We start from the raw sequence: 19,099 nt of genomic DNA on the forward strand, positions 1-19,099 counted from the left end.
TTGGTACCTATGTCTCTAATAGACCAGGCAACATGTAAATGGTTCATCTCCCATGCTCCTGCTTGTAAATGTTTCATCTCTCAAGTCCCTACTTATACTTATCAAGGGTATCAGAACTTGTTAGAGATTTGGGATGCATGGCTAGGCTTAAAAAGGCCCTTGTGTTCATTAGTATAGTAAACACCTATGAAACTATGAACCTATATCACATGGCACCTAGTATATGGCACTGTATCTAGTGTGTGACATGGTACCTAGTTTGTGACATGGTACCTAGTTAGTGACATGGTACATACTATGTGACATGGTACCTACTATATGACATGACACCTAAAATATGGCATATTACCTAGTATATGACATGGTACCTACTATGTGATATGGTACCTACTATGTGATATGACATCTACTATGTGACATGGTACCTAGTTTGTGAAATGGTACTTAGTATATGACATGGTACCAACTATGTGATATGGTAACTAGTTTGTGACATGGAATTGCAAGGGGTGTCCTCCTTTAATGACAAGATTGTCCCTTATTTCTTCTGCATAGTGTTGGTCTACTTCTTGAAAATCAAGTTTTTAGTCAGATAAAGACTTTTAGAAAGTATTACATATTATAGGTAACTTCAGAATGCCTAATTAAGCATGAAAATTGCATTTTAGTTGTGTTTAGAATTATTCTTGCAATGTATTTACATCCTTTATCATTGCACCACATAATTTTAATATTGCTCTATACTGATGTCAGTCTTGAATAAAGTTAGATATTGCTTTGCAATTCAATTAGGAGGGAAAGCTTTCTTTTTTAACTTTCCCATTTTCTTTAATGTTCTATGACCTTTTCTGAGGTTGTATGCCCTTGGAGAACTGTAAAGAGATTGGGTGTGTGGAGGCAAAGTCACCAAATTTAGGAGTGGCATCACACAAAATATATTGCTTTTTAAGCCTTTTGTTCATTGTTATTATTGCATAATGTTTTGATAATACATATTTTTGTAGTTTACATATTTAATTTGCAATGTTTTTCTTCTTGACTAATGTTGTTGTTGTGTCTTTTCCCGGTTAGGGGTCACCACAGCGGAACTCCGCTCTGCTAATGATTGGCAGTAGATTTTTACGTGCCGAGTTGCCGGCCCTGATGCACAACCTTCAAAGAAGGTATGCCCATTCATGCATGTCTCCATACAGAAGATGCTCCAGCTGAGAATCGAACAGGACATCTTATTGTGAGGCAACAATGCTACCGCAGCACCACCACCGGAGTTCTTGACTAATGTAAATGTAAAATTTCTTTAAGACCCACATCCAAGTGATAATTTTTGTTAGCACATTACAAATGTGGGCTTTTTGTTTGCATTTTTGTTGGAAACTGTTCCATTATTCATCATCAACCTACCAAATCATGAAGCATAAAATAAAATAAAACAAATAACATTCCCCCGGATTTACTGATCTTCCATGCAGGACTAGCTTAGTCCTGCACGGAAGCACCTGTTTAGGAGCAGGACGGCAGCAAGTCATGCATATTAACAAGGCAAACTGCCCAAACTCCTAGGCTTACATGGAGCATGTACTAGTGCAGGGGGTATGTCTAAGAGCAGAGCTCTCAGAATAAACATGCCCCTGCAATGTAGAACAGCAGAAGGTGTTAAGGAATGAGTGAGATTGCTCATAGGTGTCCTCATATCCCCACTAACAGTCCCCCATGTGTACAACAGCAACAGTGCATATAAATGAAAAAAAAAGAAACCCTTTTATTTATTTTTTAAAATCCGAGTACAGCTAACCGTAAGTGTGTGGGTGTGCCCATTGCTTAGCCACTGTTATAGCAACTTAAAAGGCTGAAGAGGATAACAAGGACGATATATGCAATTGAAGCAGCATAGCAATAGTGTAGTGGGCAGAGCATTTGCCTAACAAGCAGGCATTCCTGGTTTAAGTCCCATTACAGCACTGTCTATTTTACATAGCAAAGCACATTATAACCAATATTTTTGTTGCAAAACCCACTAAAAACATATATTATGAACTGGAGTACTGCAGGAAATGCACATGTGAAGTGTCAGTGTCATAATGAATAAGGCACTAGTAAGCAGGTTTAAGCACAAATAAGCAGTAGTGAGCATATGTAAGCACTAGTAAGCATGTTTAAGTGCATTTGTGCAGGGGTAAGCATTGCCTACACAGATTAAGCAAAGTAGTAGCTAAATGAGTGTAAGAAACTGTAACTGGAAGTAAGTACTGCTTAGCTCCGTTCAAACCAGCGCAAACCCACTTACAACTGCTTTAAAGTGCCTAAACCACTCTGTATCCAAAAGCCCGTGTTCTGCCCAGCAACAAAATAAACAGCCTCTGCAAGGCTTGAACCACAGTAGGTAACCACTAAACCATCATAGCAGTACATAAGATTGAGGTTTCAACAAACAAATCCTCACCATAGGAAAATCAAACTGAACATGTGAAAGGAATCTGTGTATAGTGTCATGTTGCATAACCTGCTACATAACATAAACATGTGAACTGGAGTACTGCAGTAAGGCCAGATATGAGGTGTTATTGTAATAAAGTGTTGAAGTCCCCAGGACCCCATACAGTGTATGTAAACATGAATCACGGATACCAGACATATATATAACATGTAACAAATAATAAATCAATGCCAAAAGGAAAATATAATGCAAATTAAATATTAAGCAGCTAAGCATTGCACAGCTCAGTTTAGTTGGGGTAAGCAATGTGTAGGCTGGCTAACTGAATCTGCCCAGTGGTATGCCCCTTTAAGCAATGCCAACATTGGGTAAGCAAGTGTGCCCATAGCTTAGACTTTTCAAAACCATCCAATCACAGGAAAGTGTGGGAAATTGGGTGTATTTAAACCCCACAGGCACCAATAATTCCCATAACTGGTTGCAGCTCCCTACTGTAGGCAGAATGGCTGGAGTTGGGGAAGGCACTCGATTTAGAGTGCACTGCTGGGGCACCCAGGAGTCCAGATTCATGGTATGGCTCCTGGTAAAACACCATGAGGAGAGACTACTGCAGGGCCAGTACCAGGGCTCTCAGTATAAAGTGGAGGCCTGGGACAGTCTTGCCCGTGACCTCACCACTACCACTGGTATCCCCTGGACTGGTGAGCAGGTCAGGCATCACCACGCTGACCTGAAGCAGTGGAGGGGTGATCTCTTGGACCAGTGGATCCAAGAAGCAAGGCAGATGGCCGATACCCCAGCACTGAGTAAGTACCCAGTCTACTACATAGATAATTATTGCCTAGCTTGAGTATACTATGGATAGGTAATGGCTAAATATCATTGTATTTCTCTGACAGCTGCAGTTGAGTGGGCTGCGAACCAGCAAGCCCATGCTGCTAGGCTGCAAAGGCTGCATCGCGAGGCAGGTTAGTAAAATTCCTGCATGTACTGTCATAACAAATAAATATAACAGTTCTGGAAAGTGTTGTACCAGTATAAAAATGTAATGTGTATGGGATGTACCTACTAAACCAGACAATATGGCAGGAAGACTGTCATATAGGTTGCTTGGAAATAAAAGTGTAATATATTGTGAATAAAAGTATAACCCCTGGAGTGCTTGTGTACATCCTGTTTACATATGTTGTTCTAGTGTTGCATTCTATAACTAGTACTGTTGTATTAAGCAGTGTTACCCACACTGTTGAATGCAGGTAAAATTTGTAGGAAGGTCAGTATAACAATGTTAGAAGTCCCAATACGTCAGTCATGTAGAACAACTGAGGGAGACTTAGACAGAAACCATTGAAATGCTTCATACCAATTCTCTGTTCGCACAGTGTACTGGGATGTCAACTGTAATGTTTTTACCACACACAGCAGGGGTTTGAATCCCGGGAGTGGTAGTAAGTTGTAGGCATAATCCTAACCCACAACTGTACAGAGTTGGCAAGAATGTTCAGATAGAAAGCTATATGCATAATTAGACCCAGCAACTGCACAGACTTTGCTAGAATGTTCAGATAGTATGCTGTAAGCATAACCATAACCATCAACTGTACAGACTGTGGCAGAATATTCAGGTAGTAAGCTGTATGCATAGTCATACCCCTCAACTGTTCTGATTTGTCCAGCATGTCCAGATAAATGGCCCAGATTTGCTGCCTGGTAACCTGTTCCCCTGACATATCAGCGTGATGATCCAAGAAATCTAGGCAGCTTATACTGACATATAATGGATAGTCAGGCCTGAACATAAAAAGAGAATGTATATGGAAACAAACCTGTCATTGCAGCATCTCACCCAAAGTGTATGACAGCAACTCTCAAAATATGTCACATTAACACCTGCATCCTGTCACGCCTTGACCAGAGTGTGTGCAATAACAGATTGTTAGGTATGTGTATAACAGCAACATGCAATCTGGGAGTATGTGTAGAATGTGTCAGGTAGTGTTAAAGATTTTCTCCACAGCTATAACAGGTAAGAAGTGTAGACTGTAGGTGCAACACAAGTCACGTACATACTTGACTACAAGCTTGGAGTCTGGGAGTATGTGCAGAATTTGTCAGGTAGGGTTAACAATGATTTTCTCAACAGGTATAACAGGTAAGAGGTGTAGACTATACGTAAGACACAGTCCACGCATATACTAATCTACAAACATAGCATTGTACAAAGTAAGGACACTGGGTAGTGTAATAATACATGTAAGGGAAGAAAGTTGTGAAAACTACAGGGATATATTAGTTGTTAATTGACATCTCTCTATCACCCCCTCCATATGTGCAACAATAAACTTATTACACACCTCAATGGGTGCGTGTACACTCCAAACTTTTGTTGGGACATATGCCCTATTGGTTTATAAATATTCACATTTGGTTCTATGCATGTGCCATGTTAAAATACTCCCATATTGGTGGCCTGTTGCCATCAATGAAACCTGCATGCTGTTGTAATGGCCACTGTTGTGCCATATATGCATGTGTTCTGCTTGGTCTGCAACTGTTGTAAACTGGTGTCTTGGGTTAATGGGAATACCTATGCATGCTGTTATAACTAATCCTGAATGCTTCTGACTATGACTAACTGAAATCTTTCTTAAAACTGCAACACTATAGCTTGTATGGGAAGGCCGGTCCCAGCGGACACACCTGTCCCACCTCTGCTGGCCATGGCACTGGGCACCAGCACATCTGGGGCCCAGCCTAGGGCCTCCTCCTCCATTGGTCCTGTACCACCTTTGGGTGGAACTGCAGCAGGGGATGGGGCTCGGCCCCCCCCGGGAGGGGGGCAGAGAGGTACCTGTCACCTGCAACCAGGTCCGGGCTATGGTGCGTAGGGAACTCAACAGGGAGTTTCAAGACCAGCTACGCCAGTTTGAGGGCTGCGTGTTGCAATTAGAGAGTGAGCCTGCCCCTTCTACCCAGCCCCCAGCACAGCCATCTTTGGGGCTGTGAAGGTGCAGTGGTGACTGCCCATGGGTGGGGACCTCAAGCCCACTGTTTCCATTTGGGGGCTCATGGGCTTGCGACTTCCAAACACCCCTCCCTGTCCAAGGTGTTTAACCCCCATGTGTCATATACTGCCTCTGTATGCATCTTGTTTGTCTTGTCTGTTAACCTATCCCAACCTACCTCCCCAAATATACCTACTACCCTTCCACAACATCCCACTCTCAGCTGAAAAGGAAAATAAAAGGTCAATCTGTTCCCACAAAAAAATCTCGCCCCATACATAGCTGTCCATTTCGCACACTTGTCCACTGATCACATGTAATCTGGTCTAATTGGCATCACAACTTATTATTGTTGTCCTTACCCCCACCAAGGGGTTTGAGTGTCCAAATCTACCTCCAAATTCAGTGCATATGCACTGCTGTTGCTGTAGAAGAAATGGGCAGCTATGGATCTTCCCTATACCCTTCATACACATCCCTGGATATTTTCCATACTGTCTTTAGCTCTTTGTGCCCCTTTTTTCACCACTTTCCTATCAACCCCTTTTTCTTTTCTTTTAAAGAAATTAGCACGGGGGTAAGCGGGAGTTTGCATTTTTAAGCAGCAGTAAGTGGGTTTAAGCCTGTTTGTGTGGGAGTAAGCAATGCCTACACTGGTTAAGCAATGTAGCAGCTAACTGAGTATAAGAAACTGCAACCGGAAATTAGCAGTGATTACCTCCGCTCAAAACCTCTTACAACTACTTTAAGTGCCTTAATCCCTCTGTATCCAATGGGCCATGTTCTGCCCAGCAACAAACTAAACAGCCCCTGCAAGGCTCAAACACAGGACCCTGTATACCACAGGCAAAGTGATTTACCACTAAGCCATGCCAGACATAAACAAAGCTGATGTTTTCAGAAACATATCATCCAGTCTAGTCATGCAACAGTACAGAGAATGTATATCATCTATATGTATGCGTGTGTAAATATATTACTATCTAAACAAATACAACATATCTATATATATAGTAATATATATACATGTAAATGCCTACATCGACACATATATGTGTCTACACCTATATGTCTACATATACACAGCAAGTTACATATGTGTATGCAGATATATATCTATGTAGGTATATACGGACATAGTTATATATATGTAAGCAGATATATATATATATATATATATATATATATATATATATATATATATATATATATATATATATATAGGTATATATGGCCATACATCTGTAGATAGCAATGGCAGATTAACAAGAACGCATGTGTCCACATGCACTGTTAATGGGGTTGAGAGGCCCCATACACTATATGTCTTGTATGAATACACATCCTCCCCATAGCCAAACACATCCACCCTTCAATACACAACCAAGTGTTGCAGATCCCATAACCAGGACCTGACACAACATGGGCAAAAGATGTTAACAGTACAAGATCCCACCTGTATAATGCCAGGCTGGTATTGATAACATATCATGCAGTACAGTCTGCCTCCCATAGGAAATGCAAAATGTAGAAGCTGTGAACATCTCCAGGACACAGATACACAGACACAGATATGCAAATACAGATATACATACATATATCTATATATATATATATATATATATATATATATATATATATATATACACACACACACACACACACACACACACACACACACACACACACATATATATATAGATAGATGTACATGTGACTACACATACACATGCAGATATATGCACAGTAAGATACATATGTAGAAGGTGCACACAATATGGAACAGCCACTATGCCTACAGTTAACAACTGAACAACTGAACACTGTATGGGCCACCCATACAAATGACAATCATTGCCTGCAGCATACACCCACAGAGAGGTCATAGGAAAAAAACATCACACACAGGTTTGCAGAAATGGAAAACCTTTAACTGTGTACTATTACAGTTCTACATGTCATGTCATATAGCTGTTCAGATGCTGACATCCATATAAACAGAGTAATGCAAATGTGAAACAGTTATACTAATACAGTAGTCTGGAAAGGTTCACAAATGTTGCTGTCCAGGCTAAGCCCTTCAAATTGTACAATTGTGAAGACAGACTGGGCCTCACGATACCAAACAATCAACAGTATGTAATGCAGGTGTATAGTGCAGCAGCCTCTATCTACACTCTGTACAAAATCACTAGGTGGTAAAAATGTCACGTGACCAAATGATTTGTAACTGTTAAATAACAAATCATAACTGGCACTGTCACAAGCACTCTGACAAACAGAACAGTCTGTATGGCAGGAGGCAGTAGGCTTGCATTAACCCAATTTATGTAAGTAATGTAAATATAGGTGAAGTATACGGTACTGTACATCCAGATACCTTAAGGTAGCTCACCTCTGATACCCCCAGATTTTGTAACAGCCTAGGTCATTTATGGTGCTTCCCCCCCAGACTCAATAATACAGGGCCATATACCACTGTTACATACACTGGCCTCTGGAGTGCATAAGGGTACACATGTATTGTGTATGTGATGCCCACACATATATGGTCCCACCCTCACCGTATGTGTGGGGGATACAGCAGCAGTGGACTGATGGCAGCAATGCCAGTGTGATATATTCACAGCCCACTACAGAACAACCTCTGACAGCATGTCATATGTGCAAAGTTTGGTATGTAGGTGGAAGACAGAGGCTGGAATACAGGCACATATGTGGAAAACTGTTGCCATACACTAAGCAAGTTGCTGGTGTTACAGGATAGTCTGCAACATACCCTCAGTCAGGGAATTGAGGTTAGAAACAGAAATGGAAGTAGCCATGTACTGATAGCACTCAACACACACACTGCCAGTGAAATATCTGACACAGGACCTGTGTGTTGGACAGATAAAACATGAGAGGCACACCTCTGGCCACCAAGAGGAGAGCCCCACAGTTGAGAGCTATGCAGACAGACTGCATTCCAAGGTAAACTAGTATGTATACACACACACACCCTGTAGCACCAGTACTATACAAAGCATAACACAACTCTACTCACACTCTGTCTGTAGTTCCTGAACCTCCTACAAATATATAGCTGCCCTGAGTGCGCCAGTTCTCCTGTAAATGTTATTGCTATCTGCTGTTTGTAACAATGATGCCCACACACAGGATAAATGTCCATCACACAGGAAATGTAAAGGGACCACGCCCACATGATGTAGGGATTTATAGTAGGTGGTTGCCATGACAGTGGTAATTGGAAGTATTACACATGGATAATCATATATATGGCTATCCGGATAATTATTTGTACATATATTCCCAGCATATGTCCTGGACATGGAGTGTAGCCCTACCCCAGCCTGTATAGTCCCAACGTCGTTGTGCAAGGTGATGTCAGGTATGTATAGCAGATATATTAGTAGACTATTGCTACTGTCATATGGATTGTCTTCACAGACATGGTGTCTGTGGGAGGTCACTTCTGCTTATAACATGTGTGCCATTGGCTACTGACAGACATCCTAAGACATCATAGTAAAGTACCACTGCTAGCAAATAATGCCCCTGTGGACTGCAGCAGAGATATTGGCCAATATATGTGGACATTCTGACACACTCTGTATAGTCCAGAGGTATACACATAACCTCTTAGTGCACAACATGTGTACCATGCCTGACAATATGGATGTAGACAGCCATGTAAATGGGTATAACACATAATGACTGGTATACATTTGCCACCATAGGTTATGCATTCACACACCCCTGTCTGGCCTGACACATAATAACCATTGGTACAGGGGTGCCATGGCCACATACTACTCACTAGATATTGACATACATCTGTACAGCATCCCACTGCTCTGTCTGACATACATGACTGTTAAGGGAGGCCCAGCAGCAGTGCATCTGGCAAGGATCTGCAAATGACATCTCACTGGGTAAGTACACTAAGCTGCTAGGCATGTAACAATGCACTGTGCAGGCTACAGGCAGACTGGCTCAACACTGGTCTACATCTCCTATGGGGGAATGCACATGTACCTGCATATATAGCAGGCTCTACAGGCATGTCACAGCACAGGGTAAGATACACCTGTGTGAAAGTGCATAACTGCAACCAATGTGAACACAGCCACAGCCACATATGTTAAGCTAGCATAATATTACAGTATATGGACTATCTGTTCAACACCATCCTCATATGTGCCACTGACAGACTGACCCTACATATACTGGGCTGCTACACAGTTTGGTCTGATGGCTGTCTGTGGTATGGGACATGTGTGTATGACCCTACAAACATGTATGCCAATACGGTACCATACAGTGGAGCAGCATGTTACATCAGATAGGACGGGACCTAGAACAATAACATCTACCACAGTCTGTACACAGGCTAAAGTACATATCAAAAATACACACATTGTCGACATTCACTATAAGTACACAGACCTCAGTACTATACAAACATCCACAGAAGGTCTAGGTTATGTCAACAATTATAACCCCTACTGTACATAACATGTGTAGCAGTCTGATATCTCACTGGCTTGTTATCAGATATTTTGTTTGTTTGTCTTTTCCTGATTAGGGGTCACCACAGTGGACCTCCGGACTACTAATGATTGGCAGTAGATTTTTATGGTGCCGACTTGCCAGCCCAACACGCAACCTTCAGCAAAGGCATGCCCATTCACGCATGTCTTTTGGAGGCCACTCAACCACGGGGAGGACATGCAGACTCCACACAGAAGGCACGCCAGCCGAGAATCGAACAGGAGAACCTCTTGCTGTGAGGCAACAATGCTACCGCTGTATCACCGCTCTTGTTATCAGATATGATGACACTAATTATGGTGTACAGCACATATGCACCACTTCATGCACGACATATGTACAAAGGTTGACAGAGTTGTGGCTGACAGCACATACACATGGCCAGTATTGACATATTGCTGTGATAACCTCATACATTTACTGTTGTAACAAGGTTTGCTGCAACATATGTCCTATGAGGGATATGAAGTCAGTAACTGTCACAGCTTTCACCATCTACAGACTGCAACCCTCACACTACTTTCTGCAGTCTACAGATAGATGCTCCATGGGTAACACATGAAACCAAAGGTACAACACACTGCCCAGTCTGCAGATAACCCTGCAGATGGGGATTCCTCATAAACATGGCACTGACATGGCAGGTAGTGAGACATGTAGGACAGCCATATCCACACACACACTGTTAAACCAACATTACTCCAAATGCAGTATAGCAGTACTTACAGTCTGTAGTCAGGTCATGCGCAACCCCCTCCTGTGTGTTGCCCTGTTTCCACAGTGTATGTTGTTAGAGGTAAATCCCCAATCCATCTGAGATGCTGTTTGCCAAATAACTGATTTAATTGCTGCTCACAGTTGATGAAAAGAGCCAACACCAACATGATGTTCCTAGATTCTGGAGTGTGTTTCCATGCAATTGGCTATGGGAATGTTACCACAGCTGTTCCACATGCAATCAGCTAGGTGATGGGCTGCAATTTATGCAGAGGCCATCAGCTGATCATGTGCATCACTTAAAATACATATGCTGCTGCCTAAGCAAAGTAGGTGTAGGTCTCCACATCCACCAGAGAGGGAGTGGGAGAAGCAAACAGAGGCAAACACAAGTCAGGGAGGGGTGGAAGAGTAAAACTTAAGCATGTTTATGTCACACGCCTATCAGCACAGGATATCAAACCCCTGACAACTATGTAGTGCTATCACAGTTCTATGCAGTTATTGGATGCACCACATGGGTTACCTGCTGTAAAGCCCTCAGAACATATATGTGATGGTGACTGACATCTACAACAGGGATACGGTAGCTATACGGTAGGTGACGTACACATGCCTGTCCACATGAATAGGTGCCAGCATCAACACAGCCACACTCTCACAGAGATGCAGACAAATTGACACACTTGGCAGGGCCAGGATTACATCTCATCAGATGTGGGATTGCCACAACACATCACTGTGCAGGTATCACATGCACCACACGGGTCATATGGGGGTTGTATGGGCAAATAGTATGGGAAGGTGTCTGACATCAGACAGCATGCTTAAGCATGCCCATGGAGGTTGTAGGGAGTGTGGATGTGAACATACGCACCATACAACACATGAACACACAGGGTGCCAGTACTGACATGCATGGGTGCATGTCTGCACAGGTGTGTAGTGAGCAACTGTGCCAGATGGCTGTACAAGTCTAGGCGATGGCTATACCTTGGCATCAGGCCACATGACAATGGTCTGCATTGTGGATCAGGGCTGTAATGTCTGCAGTTGCCCATACAGGTGGGTATTGTATCCCCATCCAGTCACCTGGGTGACTACTGTGTGTGGCCAATGCTGTGCATCAGTTGCCATGTATGTGTTCCTTAGTCCATGACATGGACAGTGTCCAGGATGTGCACACCTTCCACTTGCATGTACAGTGACATGTGGAACTGTACCTGGGGTGTCTGGCCATGTTGTGAACACAGCTTATCATCAGATGTGCCAGTCTTGCCCACCTGTTGCGGGAACTGGTAATGGGTAGCAGGTTTGCCCTGCACCTACATTGATAGCATGCTAACAACATTCTCTGCAGTCAGTGGCATCTGTCAATACAGGAAATGTTGTCAGGCATGGTGTGTCCATTGTGGGTCACATGTGATGGCATCACAGGTGTTGCAGGTGTCCATTGGGGAACATGGGGAAGGTGCACTGTCTGCATGTACATGCATATTGGACAGATGGACAGGGTGCCATGCCCTCTGTAGCCCACTGCTATCACCCCATAATTATTATCAGTGGCCAATAAGCAGTGTACTACCCACATATTGGCTATTTCCTAGGCATGTGTGTATGTATGAGACATGGGTTGAGAGTGTGCTTTAGGTAATACTGGGGTTGATAACTGTTATTGCCTGGCCTTGATGTCACATGTATGGGTATGGCTTTGCACCCCAGACTCTCAGCTATTTCACATCTATTATCGCTGCACGGTGGACAATACTGGGGTTGATAACTGTGATTGCCTAGCCTTGATGTCACATGTATGTGTTGGCTTTGCACTTCAGCCTCTCAGCTATTTCACATCTGTTATCCCTGCATGGTGGACATTATGATATATAGTAGGGCCACCATATAAGAAATAAGCAAAACCACTCCTCCTTGGACAAAGGCGTCACACACTCACAACCACCTCCACAGAGGATATGAGATACAAATACACACAGCCGTCATGTCTGGGAGTAGAACCCCAACCTAACTAGTTCATTAAACTACAGCACTACGCAGCTGTAGTATGCACCACAGAGATTACTGGAGTGTTTGTTCCCCAAAGGTGTATATCACATTGGATGACATCAGCAGGATTGCCAAAGTAGGACATTCGAATTGTAGTGAGTGTGAAAAGTCTAAAATGCAGTACTCCCTACACAGACAGTGAAACACACCCACAAAACATCCACAACTGACATGTGTAGGCATAGAACCCCTATCAGAGGTCTATGGCACACTACAGCATGGAGCTATTATAGGACACACCATGGGGATTGCTGGAAATCTTGCTCCCCACATGTATATTTCACAATGAATGACATCAGCAGGATTGCCAAAATAGACCATTTGAAATGTACTGTGTGTGAAAGGCCTAAAATGCATTACTCCCTACACAGACAGTGACACACACACAAAACATTCACAAGTGACATGTGTGGGCATAGAACCCCTAACAGAGGTCTATAACACACGACAGCATGGAGCAGTTATAGGATGCACTACAAGGATTACTGCAGAGCTTTTGCCCCAAAGGTGTATTTCACATTGAATGACATCAGAAGGATTGCCAAAGTAAGTCATTTGAAATGTACTGAGTGTGACTAGCCTAAAATGCATTGCTCCCTACACAGACATTGAAACACACACAAAACATCCAGAACTGCCATGGAACCCTACCACAGTTCTAAATCACACAACAGCAGTACACAGTTATGGCATGCGCTACAGAGATTACTGGACTGCATCCTTCCCAGAGGTGTATTTCTAGGTGGGTCACATCAGCAGCCTTGCCAAAGTTGAGCATATGAATTGTAAGGAGTGTGAGTACCCTAAAAAGCATTGCTTTTTTCACAAACAGAGTCAGACACACACTTGCCATGTCTGGGATTAGAACACCTACCAAACTGCTTTACCACATTACAACAGCATGCAGTTACAGGACAAGCTACAGAGATTACTGAGCTGCAGCCTTCCCAGAGGTGTATTTCTAGATGGGTGACATCAGCAGCCTTGCAAAAGTCATGTATATGAATTGTAGGGAGTGTGAGTACTCTAAAAAGCATTGCTCTCTACACAGTCATACATGCGCACAGACACACACAGTTGCCAAGTCTGGGGTTAGAACAGCTACCTAACTACTTTATTACACGACAGCAGTATGCAGTTACAGGACACACTATAAAGATTACTGGGGTGCAATCTTCCCTGAGGTGTATTTCTAGATGGATGATGTCAATAGTCTTGCCAAAGTTGAACATATGAATTGTAAGGTGTCAGAGTACCCTAGCATTGCTCTACACAGACAGACAGACACACACACACTTGCTATGTCGGGGATTAGAACACCCACCTGCCTACTTTATCATACTACAGCAGTACACACTTACAGGCCATGCTACAGAGATTCCTGAGCTCTAAATTTCCTGGAGGTGTATTTCTAGGTGGGTGACATCAGCAGCCTTGCCAAAGTTGAGCATATGAATTGTAAGGAGTATGTGTACCCTAAAAAGCATTGCTCTCTACACAGACAGACACATACTTGCCATGTCTGGGACTAAAACACCTACCTCACAACTTTATCACACTATAGCAGTATGCAGTTACAAGACACGCTATGGAAATTATTGAACTATAGCCTTCCCAGAGGTGTATTTCTAGGTGGGTGACATCAGCAGCCTTGCCAAAGTTGAATATATGAAATGTAAGGCATGTGAGTACCCTAAAAAGCATTGCTCTCAACACAGAGTCCAACACACACACACACACACACACACACACACACACACACACACACACACACACACGCACGCACTATGTCTGAGATTAGAACACTTACCTAACTGCTTTATCACACTACAACAGTACACAGTTACAGGACATGTTATGGAGATTACAGGGCTACAACCTTCCCAGAGATGTATTTCTAGATGGGTGACATCAGCAGCCTTGCCAAAGTTATGTAAATGAATTGTAGGGAGTGTGAGTACCCTAAAAAGGATTGCTCTCAACACAGTCAGACATGCTCACAAACACAGTTACCAAGTCTGGGGTTACAAGAGCTACCCAACTACTTTATCACATGACAGCTGTACACAAGTTACAGGTCATGCTATTGAGATTACTGGGCTACAGCCTTCCCAGAGGTGTATTTCTAAGTGGATGACATTAGCAGCCTTGCCAAAGTTGAGCATATGAATTGTAAGGAGTTTGAGTACCCTAAAAAGCATCGCTCTCTACACAGACAGAGTCAAACAGACACACTTGCTGTGTCTGGGATTAGAACACCCTACCTAACTACTTTACCACACTACAGTAGTAAGCAGTTACAGGACGCACTATGGAGATTACTGGGCTACACCCTTCCCAGAGGTGTATTTCTAGGTGGGTGACATCTGCAGCCTTGCCACGGTTAAGTATATGAATTGTAGGGAGTGTGAGTACCCTAAAAAGCATTGCTCTCTACACAGTCAGACATGCACTCATACACAGTTGCCAAGTCTGGTTTTAGAAATCCTACCTAACTAGTTTATCACACTACAGAAGTACACAGTTATGGGATGCGCTATGGAGATTACAGAGTTACAATTCTCCCAATGGTGTATTTCCCATTGGATGACCTCAGCAGGCTTGTCATAGTAGGGCTATGGGGAGAGCAGTGTGTGTGCATGGGCCATAACCCATTCATCTAGGGGTTGACACGCCACATGCGGGCACACACGGGGTCATATTTTACAGGTACATGTATTCAGCTGCTAGATGACTACTTCCTTGTACAGTCATGTTGCACAGCTGGCACATGCACCACATAGTCTGTAATGCTGACAGATACTGGTGGCTAGTATCTGCAGTGAGTGACATCTGCACCTCATGTGTTTGGGGCCCTTTGGCTGTGTGCTGGGTGGGACAGGCCTGGATGGCTCCTTGTCACAGTCACCCTCTTCCACACATCTATGTACGTCTACCTTTGGCTTATTATAGCATGTTGTCCTGACATATATGTCTGTATTCCTACCCACTGTGTGTGCAAGGTATGCGTGGTGCATACTGATGAGTGTCTGCACTAACAACTGCAACTGACATATATGTTTGGTCCACTGGTGTTTGCAGACATGGCCTTCATGTGTTTAAGTGTGTGAGCATGCCCAGTATGACCTTTCAGTATGTTGTTGGCTGCCATTGCCTTCATTTCTCTAAGTGTGTGAGCATGCCCAGAATGGCTGTCTGTATTGAATGTGTGGATCGTGTCCAGGTAGTTTGTGCCACAGTGCTGACCTTTGTGTTGTACATCAACAGGTAACATGCTGTCTCTGCCGGATATCCATTGATCATTTGGTTTTGACTGTTACTACATTTCTGCATAGTGGGGGGGCATACCTGACTGTTCCTACATTTCTACACAGGAGTGGGGGGGGGGCACACCTGACTGTTATTACATTACTATGTAGGATGGGGGGGTACACCTGATTATTACTACATTTCTACATAGGATTGGGGGGGCACACCGGACTCTTATTACATTACTATGTAGGATAGGGGGGCACACCTGACTATTTCTACATTTCTACACAGGATTGGGGGGGGCACACCTGACTGTTATTACATTACTATGTAGGATGGGGGGGCACACTTGTCTATTTCTACATTTCTACACAGGGTTGGAGGCACACCTGACTGTTATTACATTACTATGTAGGATGTGGGGGGCACACGTGACACTTATACACATTTGCTATGATTGTACTGGTATGTCAGGTACTCCATTTCATTCTGTATTGCTAACTATCATGCTGACTAGAGGCATATCAGTGTACTACAGATCGTGGCTTTGGTTGCCCTACATATTATTGTCTGACTTCCTACCCTTCAGAACTAACATCCCACTTCCTGCCCTGCTGTGGTCTGTCTGTGTAGACCTGGGGGGGAGGTTAACCATAACCATCTTTCAGCAGCCACGGCATGGGCTTTGTTTGGGTTTGTCTACACCTGTCCTGCTAGCTAAGACTGTTGTTGGATATGTGAGCCATCCTGACTGGCATGTGTGGGTCATATGGACACACATGTCACTCAGAACATTTCCTGCAGTGGGTTTTGTAACCCTGTGTAGCACCGGCTACTATGGTGACTCCAGTATGTGTTACAGATATCATGGTGCCACTATGGGTGTCTACTGTCTGCTGCCATAACATTCAGCCATCCAATTCCCTTGCATGCTCACATCCATACCATAGCTACTGGTAATGACACATTCTACTCCATTTGGCAATTGGTAGGTTGATTGACTTACCTTGAGGGTGTGCCAGACTTGCAGATGGTGCTGGAGGGCTGCCTATGTTGGATGCACATAGTACACTCCCTACACATGGTTGAGCACAGGTAGTGTCATGTTTGGCATCCCTTTTACTGTATGTGCGAGTCAGAGAGAGGTGTCATTCCCTACTGTGTCGTTGCATGTGCTATGCGTTGCCTCTTTGCCAAGGCCAGGGCATAATGGGCACACCTCCTTCTGCCTACTGGGGCAGGTTCAGGTTGTTACTCCTCCGGGTCAGCCTGTGCAGGCCTTGGCATTGGCGGGGGGGGGGCTGTGTGGCCCTGCCCCATGCTGTTACTGCTGCAGCTGTTTCCACAGGATCATATTGTGTAGCATAGCACATAACATAACAATATGGGTACATGTAGCTGGTGAATACTACAAGGCTCCACTGGACGTGTCCAAACACCAGAACTGTGCCCTGAGCATCCCAAACACATGCTCTATTATATGTCTGGCCTGTGCATGTGCCCCATTATGGCATTGTTGTTCAGGTGTGTGTGCATTTCTGATAGGTGTCATCAGCCACAGCTCCAGTGTGTACCCAGCATCCCCCACTAGGTGACCATAGGGGACGTCCTCATTGGCAAATCTCTGGTACAGCTGTATCAGATGCCATATGTGGGAATTGTCATAGCTTCCAGGGCAGCCAGCACGCACATTCATTATAATGACCTGGGCATCACATATGACCTGGCAGTTGATGGAGGGGATGCCCCTGCAGTTGATGTAGGCCCTACCCTGCTCATCGGGTGGTGCTTTGATGCATATGTGCGTGCAGTCTATAACACCCACTACCCCTGGGTATTCTGCTATTTGGTGGCAGAGACGCATATTGCTGGTCAACACCTCCCGGGTGTTAAGAAAATATACGTGCTCACTAACATGTGGTGACATGGCATCCAGGAAATGGTGGAATACTCTGCATGCTGATGCCTGTGAGATCGCCATGATATCCCCAGTTGTGCTTTGGGAGGTACATGTGGCTAGTATACCTAGGCCTAACATACCTTGGTATCCACTTGAATGGGTTCCCCTCAGTCTGTTTGGTGTGTCAGGTGTGGCCAGCACAGCTCAACAATTTAAAAACCAAATGAGGGTGTGTTGCTGCTCAACAGACCAAAACCACAAAAGAAAATGCACCAAAAGGACCATGGAAAAGTCATTTTAATGAATAAAAGCAAATAAAAGACCAGTATACAGTCCAAATACACAGTGTTTCATGTTGAGCACTTTCATCAATGAATTGACTTCATCAGAATAAACTGAACCTCGCCCCCAAAAACATTTAAATACTCTACCTTAACAAGCAGTTAATCAGTATTCCTAAGGAATGCTCAGCTCACATCCACTTTTTAAAGAAACATGAACCCATTCAACCATAATGAGCAAACACTAAGTAAAATCAGTACACTGATTTAAAATGTTTTTCTTGCGTAATATTAAATCCAAAAAAAACTTTGTCTATATCAAAAACACTTTCCTTACTATTTCATCCTCTTTATACACGTAAATAAAATATTAAAACATTTTCCATGTAAAATACATTATTTCTAAATTAAAATATATTGGCAGGGATTCACTAATCCTCCGTGTAAGACTAAATAAGTCTTACACGGAAATGGCAGTCTAAGAGGAAGATGTCAGCGCGCCATGCATATTCATAAGGGCACACTGACTCAACTGGAAGGTTTACACGGAGCGTGTAAGACTGCAGGGGGCGTGTCGGACTGCCGAGCAGTCCAAAATATCCACGCCCCTGCAACTATATAAATGTAAAAATGACAAGTGCAATGAGCGAGTCCGCTAAAATGTACACATAGCAAACACTACACATCCCCACATACTAAACCCCTTTGTAATTGTAAAATGTAAACTTTTATTTTTTTTTTATAATTCCCGATATAGCTGCCCATATTTGCGCGTGTTTGCTCGGGTGTGTCCATTGCTTAGCTACAGTTAGCAATTTCGACATCGAAGAGCATAATAAGAAATGTTTATGCAAATTAAGCCCAATAGCGTAGTGGTAGAGCCTTCGCACAAAGA

This window comes from Protopterus annectens, chromosome 5.part0 (genome assembly GCF_019279795.1).
Source record: "Protopterus annectens isolate FY-2018-M chromosome 5.part0, PAN1.0, whole genome shotgun sequence".
NCBI classification, from domain to species: domain Eukaryota; kingdom Metazoa; phylum Chordata; order Ceratodontiformes; family Protopteridae; genus Protopterus; species Protopterus annectens.